Genomic DNA, 17,859 nt, shown 5'->3' with positions numbered 1-17,859 from the left:
AAACCAGAGCATTTGGAGGAAACCCATATGAATGCAGGGAGGACATGCAGACTTTGCACAGAAGGCACCCCAGCCAGGACTCAAACCAGAGAACTTCTCGCTGTGAGACGACAACGCTAATCACTGCATTGCCCCCAAATGTGGAGATACACTCTTTTGTTGATGATCTGTTTTAGCTAATGGGACAGATCAAAGATCTTGATCATTTCTCCACCCTCCCCTCTAGAATCCTCAGAGAGTTCCTTGACATGTTTCCATGTGTGGGTGACCATATATGCTCTCAAAGCACACTACAAGGCAGAGCTAACATCATGCTTGCTTTCTACAAATAATTTCCTTGAACCATGATTTGCCCTCTTCCAACTGTTGTGTGACTGTGGGGTTAGTATACTAACTGTATTTGGACACTGTTGGGGACTCTTTTCTTTGTTGTTAGTATATATAAGTTAGGAGGCTGTGGGGGGTGTCCACCATGATGATGTTGAAACTTTGGGTTTAGCTTGCTCAAAGTAGTTTTCAGTGAAGTATTTTCTGGAAAAGGGACAAGTTAAAGATAACAGTGGTGAGACGAAATGAATCTGGTAAGTGCGTTGTCACTACACATCAGGCATCCCACATAAACCAAACAGTTAAGATAATGTGCACAGTCGGCTAGGGGCACAATTACACTTGGCTGTCAGCAAGTCATTGAGGAAACAGTATGTCATAAATAGTGTTGACTGAGGAAAAGTTTACTCTTGTGAAATGGTGTGGGTGTCAACATGCAGTCATGATGAGGGGTCCCTCCACAGGCTTGCTCATTTATGACTTGGGATTCCTCCTGACAGGGAGAGTGTGTGTGTGTGTGAGTGTGTGAGTGTGAGTGTGAGTGTGCATGTGTGAGTGTGCATGTGTGTGTGTGCGTGTGCGTTTGTGTGTGTGTGTGTGTGTGTGTGTGTGTGTGTGTGTGTGTGTGTGTGTGTGTGTGTCTGTTCATAACACTGACAACTGGATGGAGTCCACTGGAAACTTATCCTGTCAGCAGAGGCCGGATATCATCTGCACGTATGAAATGGGATGACAGATTGTAGGACACTTGCAGGCACAGACAATGAATATGTATCCTGCATTGCTATCCTACACGCCACCTTGTGTATGTACACTCTGACAGCATTGGAGAAACCTGCCAGAGGGGGCAGTGATAGCACTGGCAAGTGTTCGTGGACTCCATGCAGAAGGATACCATCAGAAATCCTACGAAGCACAGTATTCAGGCTCCATGCTGGATTGGTTGTAGCAGATAATGGCTTCTGGCACATTTGCTGATTCATGCTAAGAGCCATCCACAGGTCAAGGTCCGGTCCAGCTGAGTCATCATTCATGTCAATGATGTCATGTGGCCAGTGAGTGGAGGTGGAGGTAGTGACTCAAGCAATGAAGTTTGTGAAAGACTGTAGGTTATAGTCCAGAGCACAAAGGAGCTTAGGTATCTGAAAACTACTTAGGCTCTATCTGGAATATCAAACTCATAAAGAAAGGATCAGTAATTGGCATTAACCTGGGATAATGCTGCTACAGGAAACAAAGATGAAAACAATGAGACAAGTAAAATAATGGCGAAGAAATACCTAGGCATAAAGTTAGTCCATACAAGAGGATGAGGAATGAAAGGATGGTAATTTTTATCTATGAAATGTCTTATTGTGAAAATAAAAATGGATCTGGCTGGCTGGAGTGCGAGAGGAGAGAGGGAAGAGAAAGATGAAGTGCAAATATATATATATATATATATATATATATATATATATATATATATATATATGTATGTATATGTATAAATATGTATGTATATATAGATATAGATATGGGAAAAATGCAAGCTTTTCAAGGACATGCTATGCCATGAACCTGGCTTGAGAAATAAAAAACATGCATTGTATACATCTACTGCCTATGGTAGGAGGGGAACTGTGCCTTTGTGAATGGCCTTAATTATTTTGTACATCCCATTACTAACAGGAAATATGTCTTTGAATTTTATGCAGATTGTCACAAAGAATGTGATTTATTTGGCGCTTTGTAAATCATGCCCCAGTTTTTATGTTGGAAAAACCAATTGTAAGTTAAAAACGAGAATATTGAATCATATGTCATCCATCAAACAGAAGGATGAACGTAACGCTTTATATCAGCATGTTTCAACTTTTCCAGAACATACTTTTTCTTTTATGGTTTTACACATTATCACTATGGGAAAAAAAGGGGGGGGGGTGATATTGTCAACAATACAGAATATGCAGAGCTAAAACGGATTATACAATTGGCAGCTGACAGCCCACCAGGCCTTAACAAATCTGTCACTTTAAAACCAGCCTTAAAAAGAAGCTGGGTTAAATATAAGAAGTGATTGGTTGATTTTTTTTTAATTGTTTAATTTTTAATTATATTTAAAGAAGTTTTATTGAATGTGAATTTTGTCTAAAGAAGGGTTTCACCCGAAAGCACTAACGTTTTTTACAATAAATGAATATCGGCTAGTTTGGACTCTGCTTCATTTGTTTGATGCTGTTTTTACAAGTATTTTGTGATGAGTCCTTAAGGGAAGTAAGAGGCTGGTGTTTTGTTTTCCCCGCTAAATATATATTCCAAATCCAACATTGCACTACAGTGAGGAAAGGGCAAATATTTTGATCTTAACTGTACTACAATCTCAATAACAGAACTTCAAGTTCCGGCATTTTCGCTCTTTAGAGCGTTCGACATTGTCATCTTTCGAATATATGATATAGACCCCAAAAAACAGCCCAGTAAGGTAACTTCCAATTTCTTATTTTGTGTTTAAGCAAATACACTTTTTTTTCTTTTTTATATTATTTAGATCCAAGTCCATTCCTGTGCTCTTGATGTCTTTTTGTTTCTTAATTTTGCCTGTCTGCTAATATGAGCTTCTCGTTACTCATCTGGCTTTTCTATTCACAGTTGTACTACACCAATAAAGTCAACTCATCTGGATTCAGCTTCTGGGCTAAAACTCACATCAGTGTCAGGTTCCCATGTGAAGTTGTGCTTCGATTAGTATATTCACATCTGATGCAGTGTTTTCACCTGCTGTGCAGCCTCAGGTGGAGAATACTTAGGGCTTACATTCATAGGAACCCACCCCTCATTGGGCATGCTGAGCACTCAGACTGTACAGCATCAGGTTCATTTGAAGGTGGGGCCACACCTTCACAATATACTGCATTGATATTCACCTATGATGGAAACAGGCACTCTGTCATCTTATTGTGATTTGGATGTCTGTGTATCATCATTTTGGGTTTCTGTCATATAATCGATTGCTCACATGAGTGTACGTCAGAATATTGAGCCAAAAAAAACTTGAAGAATGAAGGAGGGTATATAATGGAGCCAAAACATCAAACACACACGCACGCACACAGAACACCTGTTTTTTGCAAGTGGAAAGCCACCCCAAGCTTGTCACACCCTTGCTAATTATATATACCAAATCTGAGATCACACCTCAGTGGAGAAAGGAGCAGTACCCCAATCCCCATTGTGCTGTGATCCTGCACAATACTAGTCCCATTCTGTTTGACATTGTGGCTCTGTTACATTTTTCAAGCTTTTCAGCTCAATACTGTAACTTATGCTCATGTGAGCATTCAACTATATAACAGGAGTCTTGTCATTTTGAGCCCCAGTTTAAATGCCAATGTCAGCCAGTGGCTGTGCACCAGCTTTTACAAGTGACACTGTATCAGTGCTCTGCATTGTGAGTGCATAATAAATGATGTCTCAGCTGCTTTCCTAAGCTAGCAGATATCACAAATCCATCTAACACAGATTGTCAATAGTCTGTTTACAATAAAGATATGCAGAAATCTGCTGTGCATGTTAATAACAGGGCTCATCATCCATAGAGGTATCTGGAATGGTCTATCCTGATGTCAGTATTTAGTCCTCTGAGAATCATTCCTGTACTGTTGTCCCCACGCAGTGATACCAGAAACTTCTGTGGGTATCTAAGCCTGCTGCTACTACATGGCCTTTCCCTGTGGCCTACCACTTAGCTCCTATGGAAGGTGTATTTGCCTTTGTATGACATAACATGTCAGTAACATATAGTACTAACATCATGATCTACTGCCTTCTACATTTGGTTCCTTAAAGGCCAGTTAGCACGCCCTCTTTCCAACAAGTAATTTCCTTATTTTCTGAATGACTGTCATGAAACATCATTTTCAACAGGGCTGACATTTTGGTGTCTCTTCTATTCATCTTGTCCTCCAGATGTATATATAACATAACACAGGCAGCTATAGTCTTTGTAGTACTTGGAGGGGTAGAACTACAAGTTCAGAAACAAGGATAACTAAGTTATACCATCCTATACTCAAGGGGACAGCATATACATTCCCCAGAATAATCATCCTTTTTTTAGGACCTGGAAATTTGTATGCGGTAATTTACTCATCCATGCTGCCAAAATTACAAAAGGCCTACGATAACACCAGTGACACAACTCTATCCGGTTTACCTTTACATGTGCGTAATGCACATGTATAAAATACAAAAGTCCGAAAGTATTTTGTCAAGTTTTCGGAAGGCCAAAACAAAATGCATTGGATGTGCAATGAGCAAATGCACAGTAACGTTCGCTCATTGCAGATTCGGCATTTTTGGTGCGAGGTGCACTATAGTGGGGATCGGGAAGTGGACTCTTTCCCCACTGTAATGTGAACTCGGAGTTAGAATAATAAAGTAGAGAGTGTTGGGGTGCAGGGGGGCACAGCCCCACTGCATTATGCTTTGTCTTTGAATTGAAGTTTGAAAATCAGCAAATCTGGTTTTTGATTTGCTGATTTTCGAACTTCGTTGCAGATTGGACTGACGATTTTCATCATTCCGGTTCACACAAAGGGACGTTCAGTTGGTTGATTTTCAACCTTTCAAAGGTAAACTCTCTATTCTAATAGAGTGGGACAATACACATGTAAACAAAGGAATGCTGTACCAAATACTGTTGGCCATCATACAGATTAGGCAGAGCATACTCTCTACATAGGCACAAGATATCTTGATATCACGGGCTTCCTTGTTTGCTAGTACAATCTATGTACAATTACCACATGCAGGTACACGTTTGCAACATCCTTAAGAAGGTAGGAAAATCAGCTTCCCACACACTTGAAGGTATTACATTCTTACTCAGAGCTGTCTAGAGTTCCAGTCATTAGCATTATTCTTTTTAATACTGCTAGACAGTTATTCAGTAGAGTTCCCAAATATATGTGACATACTGTACAAAATGGATGTGTGTCTTACAACAATGTAAATATATACCACTTTGAGACACAGCTAGGCATATGTTTATGGACCACTTCCTATTATGCCATTTATCTGTAACAAACTGCTGCCTTTGCTTGCTATAAGAAGCTTGTGACCATGAACTAATGCAGAAGACTTGTGTAAACATGCATGGCATGCTACTTTGCAGCTGCATGTTGTAATACTTGCAATTCAGAAAACACATTTTAAGCATGATTTACATACTACCATTTTTTCCTTATGGAAGTATCACCATGTTATAAGGATTTATATATATATATATATATATATATATATATATATATATATATATATATAGCTATGGCAGCTTCTACTAGTGCCTGATGGAAAGTGCCTGCCTTGTGCACGAAGGAGTTCAAAATCATGTCCCATGTCTTTCACGGACAGTTAGGAATCTGCTACTTGTACCATATGATGGTCCATTCAGAAAAGTAGATGACAAGTGCTTACCTTGGGCACAGGCATTACCTGGACTGGAGGACAGGGTAGGTATCAATTTTCTTTCTCATGATGAAGAGTAACAGGCACTGTACATGGAATGTGGAGGTCAAGCAGCAACTGCCCATATGCTAATGTAAGGGGATAACATCACTTTTTTTTCTCTTAGATTTGGGACTGTTATTCTAACTGACAGGTTTTATCAAGGTCTGCATTGCAGATTTATGTGGGCTAATGTATTACACTTCAAAGTCAGGTGGATGTGGTAGGAGCTCTTATTCTAATATGCCAACTACATTTATTGAGGATTTCAGCAGTTTCCTGTTCCATGATAGTGTTATGCTACATCATCTCAGGATACCTGCACACTACCTTGTGTATATATGAGCGTAACAGGGAAATATTTCTTTGTAGGTATCTTAACATATGCACAGGCAACATACACGCCTCTCTGTTAACTGTCATACAGCTAACGAGTTACATGTGTGGGACTGTATCTTGTATGCTTTGCTGTTCCATCTTTTTTAGACCTGTCAAAGTTCTTTTTTTTGAACCTTTCTCCTCCTGCATTATCAGAATGAGATATGAATTATGCCACCTATTTATAGATGCAGGAGAAGCTAGTGCCTAGCCATGGTACGTTCTCCTCACAAACGGTGATGTGTGTTTAAAATCTATTTAGTCAATTGTCAGAATAAATTAACCCAGCACCATTGACTGTGGTGATCCATCTGCAGATCAGGTAAGTGATGGAGGTAGTGGTGATCAGAGTTTTGAGCAGATACATAGCTGGATGGAGAGCAACCTAGCACATATTTCTGATTCACTCACCTAGCTAGCTCCATCACTGGGCCAGCAGGGGAATGTGAGACCCCTAACATGAGCAGGCCTGAGTCATCATCTGGTGATAGATCACAACAATATCCCTTTGGGCCAGGGCAGCACACAAAACGCTACTACTTGTAATCCAACATATCCCCAAATTTGGGGTGAGCCCCTCCTCTTTTGTCATAGCTCATACCATAAACATAGTTAAACCTTCCCCATTACTATCAATCAGTCCTCTTTTTGTCCCTATTCATGCCATGTTCCCCCATTTTACTCTGTTCTTAGTCATCCCTGAATATTGAAAGCATTCTGAGTATGCCTCCCTACATCTGTGCAATGATGTAGCCTAATTTTTCAACATTCTTTTCATTTCCCCCAAGCAGCTTTTCCCTTATCTTTCTCTATATATAAAACATATGGTGCCATCCTGCCCCCGCTAGTATACTGTCCTTCCATATGTTTCTCTACTTTCTGCCTTCCCATTTTTACTTCTTTCATATATACCTCTTTCATTTCCTTTAATGCATCAATCAGATGTGAACATCATAGTATATACTACATATCTTCATAGGTTTAAGTGCTGCTTTGTGGCATCATACTAAGGGATTTGTTTACATGTATCACAGTCTATATGTTTTCAGCCTTATTTCAAGTTGCAGTGCTCTCTTGAGTTCACATTTTTAGGCCTTGCATGCTTCAGTCTAAGTGTTGCATGCCTGGTCTGTGAATTCTGCCTTGCATGTATGCATACATATTTCACTACAAGGTTATGTCATCTTGCATGTCTGCTGTGTTACTCACTAAGGTACCCCAGGGCACAATTACTTTCATGAATGCACAGCTTCTCTTAATTTGGATATATGTCATCCTGCAGTGTTGAACTTTGTTGAAAAGTATTGCTTCTCTATGAATCCCAAGCTTTGGCTCAGTATTTAGTGACCAAGTGAGACATGATCTATGCAGCAGTTGTAAAGGGGCTTAACAGTTGTTAAGCAGCTTTCTAAGCGTTGTTAATTGGGTCTCACATTAGAGTAGTGCTTAACTAACTGATACTAGACCATACTCATAGAGCTCTCCACACTACAAGCTCATTACATGTTAATTGTTCAGCACCTAATAGCTGCCTGTAACTTGGATATAGGAGTCTCTATGAAAAAGAAGATTGAGCTTTAAGTCACACCATGTACAGCAAGGTTATGTCTGAACAACTAACTCAAGGCAAAGTATTTTGAAGTGTTTTTTTTCCCCCTTTGAATTGGAAATAAATTATAACTCAAACATTGTAAGGAAGCTATTTGCACATACTGTTTATATGCAAAAAATATCTACTTGTCTGCTTAAATTTTGCAGTGCATTTCTATTAATTTATTACAGGAGTATTATTAACACTGACAGTGTTTTTGTTTTGATTTTTACATGATATTTTCTGGAAAAATAATCCATACCAGAAACAAGGACTTTGTAAGTAGTGGAGATGACAATGACCTTAATGATGAAGTTGCTCTCCAGACAGTAAAATCTGAATATATAAAGAAATGATATGCAAGAAGATGACAGCTTTCTTCTCTTGTGCTGCACTTCTCAGAAAAAAAGACAATTCCCTGGATTCTGCATGCCTTCCATGGCATGCAGGATTATTGCAGTAGCTCTAGCAGGCAATATGTCTGCCGTGCGACCCAGGAACAGCCTGCAGGGGCTTGCACAAGCACTCCTGCACTAGTCCTGCATGGAGTAAGGCCCCGTATGCAAATCACCCCATTTGCAAGAGAAAGCCATGCAAATGAGGTGAATGTGCGATCCAGGAAACTTGAAACTGGCCGTGCAGGACTAGCGTAATCTACAGAAATGTACTTGGTTAGTAACTGAGTATATTTCTGCAAAATCCAAAACGGAGTTGTGACAGCTCCAAATAAAGGCTGCATATCAGTCAGGAAGCATCAAGTATAAGGCCATTGGCATTGCAAACAGAGTAAAAAATTAATAAATCAACTTTTAATTTTTTTTTAACCGATCTCGGCTGTTTAAGCGTAGGACAGCGGCGTGCAAATGGGATTGGGGGGGGGGGGTAATAAAATAAACCTAAAATAAGCATTCTAACTAAAATCACTATTCTGCCATGAAAGTCAATGGCACACAGAAGACAACATGTCCAGTGAGTAGTGGTTGTTAAGGGGGGAGGCTCAGTGTGAGACATGTAACTATGCATTAGCAGGCAATCCTATGCAAATGAGGGGAATGATAGTGAATCCCAGTTTTCCCCAGCATGCTAGTCAGGTCCCAACAGTGTAAGAGTAGGAATAGCTTGGTCCAAGCCTAGGAGTTAACTGATATCATGGGAGTGTGTGTCAGGCATAGTGTAAGTGGATTGGAGCCCTGTGGCTCAGGTTTGCTCCTAGCTAAGCAGAGCTAAGCAAGGGGGTGTGTCTGACTCTGCCTAGCACTCTTTACATTGCCTAAGCGGGTGTGCACGCCGCGCACCGGGTTTTAAAGTTTAAAAACAAGGTAAACCAGGAAATAGCAGCTCTGTGCACATTTGAGCACTGTGTTTGCGCGGCGCACCCCTGGGCTTAAACAGGAAGGCAGTGGGAAGGGAAAACAGCAGTAGGAAGGTAATCAAGGAGAACTAGCATAGCTGGCAGGTGAAATGTATCAGAATCAGCCACTTACAAAGGCAGCGGACCAGCCCTTCCCAGAACACTACTATAAACTATGCAAACACCTTTCCCTCTGTTTTTTCCCACACTGTACACCACCGGTGTAAACAAGCTGGGAACTTTTAACAATCAAAACAACAAAATGATAGGGGCTGCAATAGCTATCATACAACAACTTGTGGAAGAGGCTGAGGATGGTGAGGATGTGAATTCTGTCAACCAACCCACAGTGAGGAGACAGAGAAGAGTGTACAAACCCAGGGTAACCTACCAGGGACTACATGAGCTGGAGACAGTGGAGCGCTATAGGGTGGACAGGGACCTACTACAGCAAATCGTTAAGCTGTGCCGGTCATGCCTGACACACAAAACTAACTGAGGGGAACCCCCATCCCAGTGGATACCAAGGTATGTGTAGGCTAAGAATACTAGCTACAAGTACCTTCCAAAGGCCAACTGGGGATATGATGGGGATCTCACAGGCATCAGCATCCAGGGTAATCCACCAGTTCCTGGATACCATGTCAGCACATGTCGGTGAGCACGTATATTCCCCAACACCCATGAGGCATTGGCCAGCAATATATAACTGTTCAACCAACTAGCAGACTACACTGAGGTAGTGGGTGCTATAGACTGCATGCACATATGCATCAAAGCTCCACCCAGTGAGCGGGGTATGGTCCACATCAACCACAAGGGCTTCCCCTCCATCAACTGCCAGGTTGTGCACGATGCACGGGGCATAATAATGAATGTTTGTGCTGGCTGCCCTGGAACCTATCACGATTACCACATCTGGCATCTGATGCAGCTGTACCAGAGATTTGCCAGTGGGGACATCCTTCACAGTCACCTAGTGGGGGATGCTGGATACACACTGGAGCCGTGGCTGATGACACCCATTAGACATACACACACACCCGAACAAGAACTCCATAATGAGGCACACGCACAGACCAGAATCATAATAGAGTGTGTGTTTGGGATGCTCAAATCATGGTTCCAGTGCTTGGACTCATCTGGTGGAGCCTTGCAGTACTCAACAGCTACATGTACCCAAATTGTCATCATATGTGCCATGCTACACAATATGATTCTGCGGAAACAGTTGCAGCAGGAACAGCACGGGGCAGGGCCACACAGCCCCCACCATTGCCAAGGCCTGCACAGGCACAGAGTGACTCGGAGGAGGAACAACCTGAGCCTGTCCCAGTAGGCAGAAGGAGGTGTGACCAGTATGCCCTGGCCTTGGCAAAGAGGTAATGCATAGCACATACACTGACACAGATGGGACCCAGGGAATAACATGTCTCTCTGACTCTCACATACAGTAAAAGGGATGCCAAACATGACACTACCTGTGCTCAACCATGTGTAGGGAGTGTACTATGTGCATCCGACATAGGCAGCCCTGCAGCACCACCCTCAATACTGGGACACCCACAAGGTAAGTGACTCACATATGCCAGTCAGGGGGGGTTCACATACCCAACAACAGTCACAGCCAGCAGGATAGGTATAGACAAACACAAACAAAGGCTGTGCTATGGGCTCTGAATGATGCCTATGGGTAAACCCCCCCGGCCTACACAGACAGACCACAGCAGTTCAGGCAGCAGGACATTAGTTCTGAAGGGTAGGAAGTCAGAAACTAATATGTAGGTAAATCAAAGCTAAGATCTGTAGCACACTGATATGCCTCTAGTCAGCATGATAGCTTAGAATACAGAATGAAACGGAGTACCTGACATAGCAGTATAGTCATAGCAAATGTGTATAAGTGTCAGGTGTACCCCCCCATCCTGCGTAGTAATGTAATAACAGTCAGGTGTGCCCCCCCAATCCTGTGTAGACATGTAGAAATAGTCAGGTGTGCCCCCCCATCCTATGTAGAAATGTAGAAACAGTCAGGTGTGCCCCGCCAATCCTGTGTAGAAATGTAGAAATAGTCAGGTGTGCCCCCTCATCCTACATAGAAATGTAGTAACAGTCAGGTGTCCCCCCCAAACCTGTGTAGAAATGCAGAAATAGTCAGGTGTGCCCATCATCCTACGTAGAAATGTAGTAATAGTCAGGTGTGCCCCCCAATCCTGTATAGAAATGCAGAAATAGTCAGGTGTGCCCCCCCCCATCTGACATAGAAATGCAGTAACAGTCAGGTGTGCCCCCCACCCAATCATATGTAGAAATGTAGACATAGTCAGGTGTGCCCCCCCCACCCTATGTAGAAATATAGTAACAGCTAATGCCAAATGATCGACAGATACCCTGCAGAAACAGTATGCTACCTGTAGCTGTACAACACAAAGGTCTGCACTGCAGTACAAACTACCTGAACTCGATCCACACATTCAATAAAGACGGGCATACTGGGCATGCTCACACATTTAGAGAAATGAAGGCAATGTCAGTCAACAACATACTGAAAGGGCATACTGGGCATGCTCACACACTTAAACAAATGAAGGCCGTGTCTGCAAACACCAGTGGACCAGACATATCTGGCAGTCGCAGATGTTAGTGCAGACACTCCTCAGTATGCACCACTCATGCTTTGCACATACACTGGATAGGAATACAGACATATATCTAAGGACAACACACTACAATAAGCCAAAGGTGGACATACATAGATGTGTGGAAGAGAGTGACTGTGACAAGGAGCCATCCAGGCCTGTCCCACCCAGCACACAGCCAAAGGGCCACAAATGCATGAGGTTCAGATGTCACTCACTACTAGCCACCGGTATCTGTCAGCATTATAGACTATGTGGTGCAAGTGCTAGCTGTGCAACATGACTGTACAAAGAAGTAGTCATCTAGCAGCTGTAGACACGTGCCTGTGAAATATGACCCTGTGTGTGCCCACATGTGGTGTATCAGCCTCTAGATGAATGAGTTATAGCCCATGCACACACACTGCCCTCCTCACAGCCCTACTATTTCAAGCCTGCTGAGGTCATCCACTGAGAAATACACCTTTGAGAGAGTTGTAGCCCAGTAATCTCCATGGCGTGTCCTAAAACTGCATACTGCTGTAGTGTGATAAACTAGTTAAATAGGAGTTCCAGTCCCAGACATGGCAACTGTGTGTGTGTGTGTGTGTGTGTGTGTGTGTGTGTGTGTGTGTGTGTGTGTGTGTGTGTGTGTGTGTGTGTGTGTCTGTAAAAATCACAAAGACAATAAACTGGTAAAAACAAAAAAATGAAGTAGCTGGAGTACCTTCCAAAAAGACCATTTATTGTTAGTGCTTTCATTTAGACAAATTTCCAAACTTCTTCAGACATCTTATCCCAACGTACAATCATATTAATAAAGACTACAATTAAACTTTGATTGCTCAAAGAAGTTGAATCTAACCTTCTTAGAGACATGTTCATCAGTAGAGGATACCCTAGGCAATTATTTGATTAAATTTACATGGAAGTTATTAATAAATGTCAGAATGGCCTTTTTTGGCCTATATTAAATAAGGGACAAAACCCACTAGAAATAACACATAACCATATGGATACTATAAGCACTACTGTACAATGTCATACTGTGAGTTATATTGGTCCCACATTCATAACTACATACTTTATTAAGGCAAAATTTGTATTAAATATATTATATAAAAATTGATCTTTGATTTTAGAAAACACACACATAAATAAAAAACTTGACCAGCCTTTGCATATAGCATACAAGCGAAGGCCAAATTTAAAGAATCGTGTTGAATCACACAATAAGGTTCTTAAGAATAATAAAAATAAGGGGATGTTAAAATGTGGACACTGTAATCAGTGCCAATGTATTAAAATTGGTCACACTTTTGATATCAGAGGTCAAACATTCCAAGTAAATATGAAATATAACTGTGACTCTAAGGCAGTAGTCTATGTAGCATTACGTCAACTATGCCAATCGTTTTATATTGGGAAAATGGAGAGGACCCTAAGACAGAATTTACAAACATATGTATCACATTAAAAAGGTAATTCACTTAATGCACTTGCTAGACACATTTTAGATTACCCCGCACATAGATTTCTTTTTGCTATCCTACATCAAGAAAATCATAGTGTTAGAGGGGGACCTTGACAGCTTAGGCTTGAAGAAAACGAACTATTATGGCAGATTCGTACTTTTGCCCATATTTTTCCTGGGCTTAATGAATATTCTTCCATTATGTGTATTTTGAAGCTTAAAGCACTGAGTAGGTAGGATGCAAATACAAATATAAATACATCTTACCTAATTTGTAACCAATATAATTGAATAGGTTATTGTTCTTGTATTTTTAATTGACATATTTTTATGTCTCATTTTGGCAATTTTTTATGTTTATATCGTCTCTATAATAATTTTGTGAGAGCATTTTTATGCTTTGACTTAGTCGTCAATTTTTATAATGTGTTTTATAAGGTTTTTGTGTTTTTGAAGTACTTAATTTCACTGTGTATAATTTTAGTATATATTGCTTTAAGGACTTCATTTGCTGAGTAATCAACGTTTAATTGTAATCTTTATTAATATGATTGTACATTGGGATAAGATGTCTGAAGAAGTTTGGAAATTTGTCTAAACGAAAGCGCTAACAATAAATGGTCTTTTTGGAAGGTACTCCAGGTTGTAGCCCAATAATCGCAGTAGCATGTCCCATAACTGCATACTGCTGTAGTGTGATAAAATAGTTAGGTAGGAATTCTAATCCCAGACTTGGCAAGTGTGTGTGTGTGTGTGTGTGTGTGTGTGTGTGTGTGTGTGTGTGTGTGTGTGTGTCTATCTGTCTGTCTCTGTCTGTGGAGAGAGCAGTGTTTTTTAGGGTAGTCACACTCCCTACAATTCAAATGCTCTACTTTGGTAAGGTTGCTGATGTCATCCTCCTAAAAATACACCTCTGGGAAGGTTGTAGCCCAGTAATCTCCATAGCGCATTCCATAACTGTGTACAGCTGTAGTGTGATAAAATAGGTAGGAGTTCTAATCCCAGACTTGGCAATTTTGTGTGTGTGTGTGTGTGTGTGTGTGTGTGTGTGTGTGTGTGTGTGTGTGTGTGTGTGTGTGTGTGTGTGTGTGTGTGTGTGTGTGTGTGTGTGTAGAGAGCGATGCATTTTAGGCTAGTTACACATTACAATTCAAATGCCCTACTTTGGCAATCCTGCTGATGTCATTCACTGTGAAATACACCTTTGGGGAAGGGGCACTCCAGCAATCCCCATGGTGTGTCCTATAACAGCATAATGTTGTAGTGTGATATAGAACTCTGGTAGGGGTTCTATTCCCACACATGGCAGTTGTGGACGTTTTGTGTGTGTTTCTATGTCTGTGTATGGAGCAATGCATTTTAGCTAGTCACATTCAGTACAAATCAAATGCCCTACTTTGGCAATCCTGCTGATGTCATTCACTGTGAAATACACCTTTGGGGAAGGAGTACTCCAGTAATCTCCATGGTATGTTCTATAACGGCATAGTGCTGTAGTGTAATATAATAGTTAGTTAGGAATTCTAATCCCAGACATGACAGGTGTATGTGTGTGTGTGTGTGTCTGTGTTTGTCATTCGTATCCTGTGTGGAGGTGGCTGTGAATGTGTAACAACTGGACTCAATGTGGAGCAGATTTTGCCAACTTCTTATATGGTAGGCCAAGTATATATCACAATGCCCACTATACAGGGATAACAGATGTGAAATAGCTGAGAGGCTGGGGTGCAAATCCATACCCCTAAATGTGACATCAATGCCAGCTTAACAATGTTAGCAATCCTTGTATTACCCAGGGAACACTCTCAACCCATGTCTCATACACACACACACTTGCCTAGGCAACAGCCGCTATGTTGGTAGTGCCCAGTATATTGCCCACTGATAGTAACCATGGTGTGACTGCAGTGGGCTACAGGGGGCACGGCACCCTGTCCATCAGTCCAATAGACATGTACATGCCAACAGTGCACCTCCCCCATGTTCCCCACTGGACACCTGCAACACCTGTGGTACCGTCAAATGTGACCCACAAAGGACATACAATGCCTGAAACACAAGCCCTGTATGGACAGATGCCACTGACACCAGGGAATACCGGTATCATGCTATCAATGTAGGTGCAGCGCCAACCTGCTGTCCATTAACAGTTCCTGACACATGATGCCAGAACTGGTACATCTGATGATAACACTCTGTGTACACAACATGGGCCAGACACCCCAGGTAAAGTTCCACATGCCACTGTACATGCATGTGGGAGGTGTGCACATCCTAGACACTGTCAATTTCATGGACTAAGGAACACATACATGGCAAGCAATGCACAGCATTGGCCACACGCAATAGTCACCTAGGTGACTGGATGGTGAATACAATATCCACCTGTGTGAGCAACTCCAGACAATACACCCCTGAGCCACATTGCAGATCATTCTCATGTGGCCTGATGCCAAGGTATACCCATCACCTAGCCTTGTATAGCCATCTGGCACCATCGACCACAACACACCTGTGAAGCAGTGCACCCATGCATGTCAGTACTGGCACTCATGTCTGTGTGTGTGGTGTATGATGCATATGACCAAATTCACAATCACTACAACCCCCATTGGCATACTGAAGCATGCTGTCTGATGTCAGACACCTCCACATACCCTTTACACATATAACCTCCATATGACCCCTGTGGTGCATGTGATACCTGCACAGTACTGTGTTGTGGCAATCCCACTAGTGATGAGATGTATTCCTGGCCCTGCCAAGTGTGTCAATATCTGTGCATCCTTGTGAGAGTGTGGCTGCGTTGACGTTGAAACCTGTTCATGAGGACAGGCACGTGTACTGCACCTACCACATAGCTACCATATCCCTGTTGCAGATATCACTCACCATCATGTATACATTCTGAGTACTTCCCAACATGTAACCTATGTGGTGCATCCACTAACTGCATGGACATGTCATAGCACTACATAGTCGTCAGAGGTTTGATACCCTGTACTGGTAGGTGTGCAACACAAATATGCTTAAGTTTTACTCTCCCACCCCTCCCTAGATTTTCTGTGCCTCTGTCTGCCTTTCTCACTCCTTCTCTGGTGGATGTGGAGACTTACACTTGCATTGCTTAGGCAGCAGAATGTGGATTTTAAGTAATGCTCAGGATCAGCTGATGGCCTCTGCATGAATTGCAGCCCCCCTCTAGCTGACTGCATATGGAACAGCTGTGATAACATTCCCATAGCCAATTGCATGGAAACACACACCAATATCTAGGAGCATCATGCTGGTGTTGGGCCTTTCATTCACTGTGAGCAGGAACATGATATGTTTATTGGCGAACTGCATATCAGATGGATTGGGGATTTACCTCTAACAACATACACTGTGGAAACAGCCAACACACAGGAGGGGGATGTGCCTGACCTGACTGCAGACTGTAAGTGCTGCTATACGGCATTTGGAGTAATGTTGGTTTAACAGGGTGTGTGAGGATATGGCTGTCCTACATGTTTTCATACCTGCCATGTCAGTGCTATGTTTATGAGGGAACACCCATCTGTATGATCATCTGCAGACTGGCCAGTGTGTGGTGCCTTTTGTTTTATGTGTTACCCACAGAGCACCTATCTGTGAACTGAAGAAGGTAGTGTGAGGACTGCAGTCTGTAGATGGTGACAGCGGTGAGAGTTACTGACTTCATATCCCTCATAGGACATATGTTGCAACAAACCCAGCTACAACAGTAAATGTATGAGGTTATCACAGCAACATGTTAATATTGGCCCTGTGTATGTGCCTCCAGCCACAACCCTGTCAACCTTTGTACATATGTCATGCAGTAAGGGGTGCATATGTGCTGTACACCATAATTAGTGACATCATATCTGATAACAAGCCAGTGAGATATCAGACTGCTACACATGTTATGTATAGTAGGGGTTATATTTGATGACATAACCTGGACATTCTGTGGTTGTGTGTACAGTATTGAGGTCTGTGTACATATGGTGATTGTCAGCAGTGTGTATGTTGTTAATATGTACCTTGGTCTGTGTACAGACTGTGGCAGATGTCATTGTTCTTGGTCCTGTTCTATCTGATGTTACATGCTGCTCCACTGTATGTCACCCAATCGGCTGACATATTTGTAGGGCCATACACGCACATGTCCCATACCACAAACAGGCATCGGAGCACACTGTGTAGTGGCCCAGTATGTGTAGGGTTAGTGTGTGAGTGGCATATATGAGGTTGGTGCTGAACAGATAGTCCATTTACTGTAATAACACACTAGCATACCATATGTGGCTATGGCTGTGTTCACATTGGTTGTGGTTATGCACTTTCACACAGGTGTATGTTACTCTGTGCTGTGGCATGCCTGTAGAGCCTGCTATATATGCAGGTACATGTGCATTCCCCATAGGAAATGTAGGCAAGTGTTGAGCCGGTCTACCTGTAGCCTGCACAGTGCTTTGTTACATGGCTAGCAGCTTAGTGTACTTACCCAGTGAGATGTAATGTCCAGATACTTGCCAGATGTACTGCCACTGGGCCACCATAACAGTCATGTATGTCAGACAGAGCAGTGGGATGCTGTACAGATGTATGTCAGTATCTAGTGGGTAGT

This window comes from Protopterus annectens, chromosome 14.part0, assembly GCF_019279795.1.
Source record: "Protopterus annectens isolate FY-2018-M chromosome 14.part0, PAN1.0, whole genome shotgun sequence".
NCBI classification, from domain to species: Eukaryota; Metazoa; Chordata; order Ceratodontiformes; family Protopteridae; genus Protopterus; species Protopterus annectens.
Note: the sequence above shows the minus strand (reverse complement) of the source record.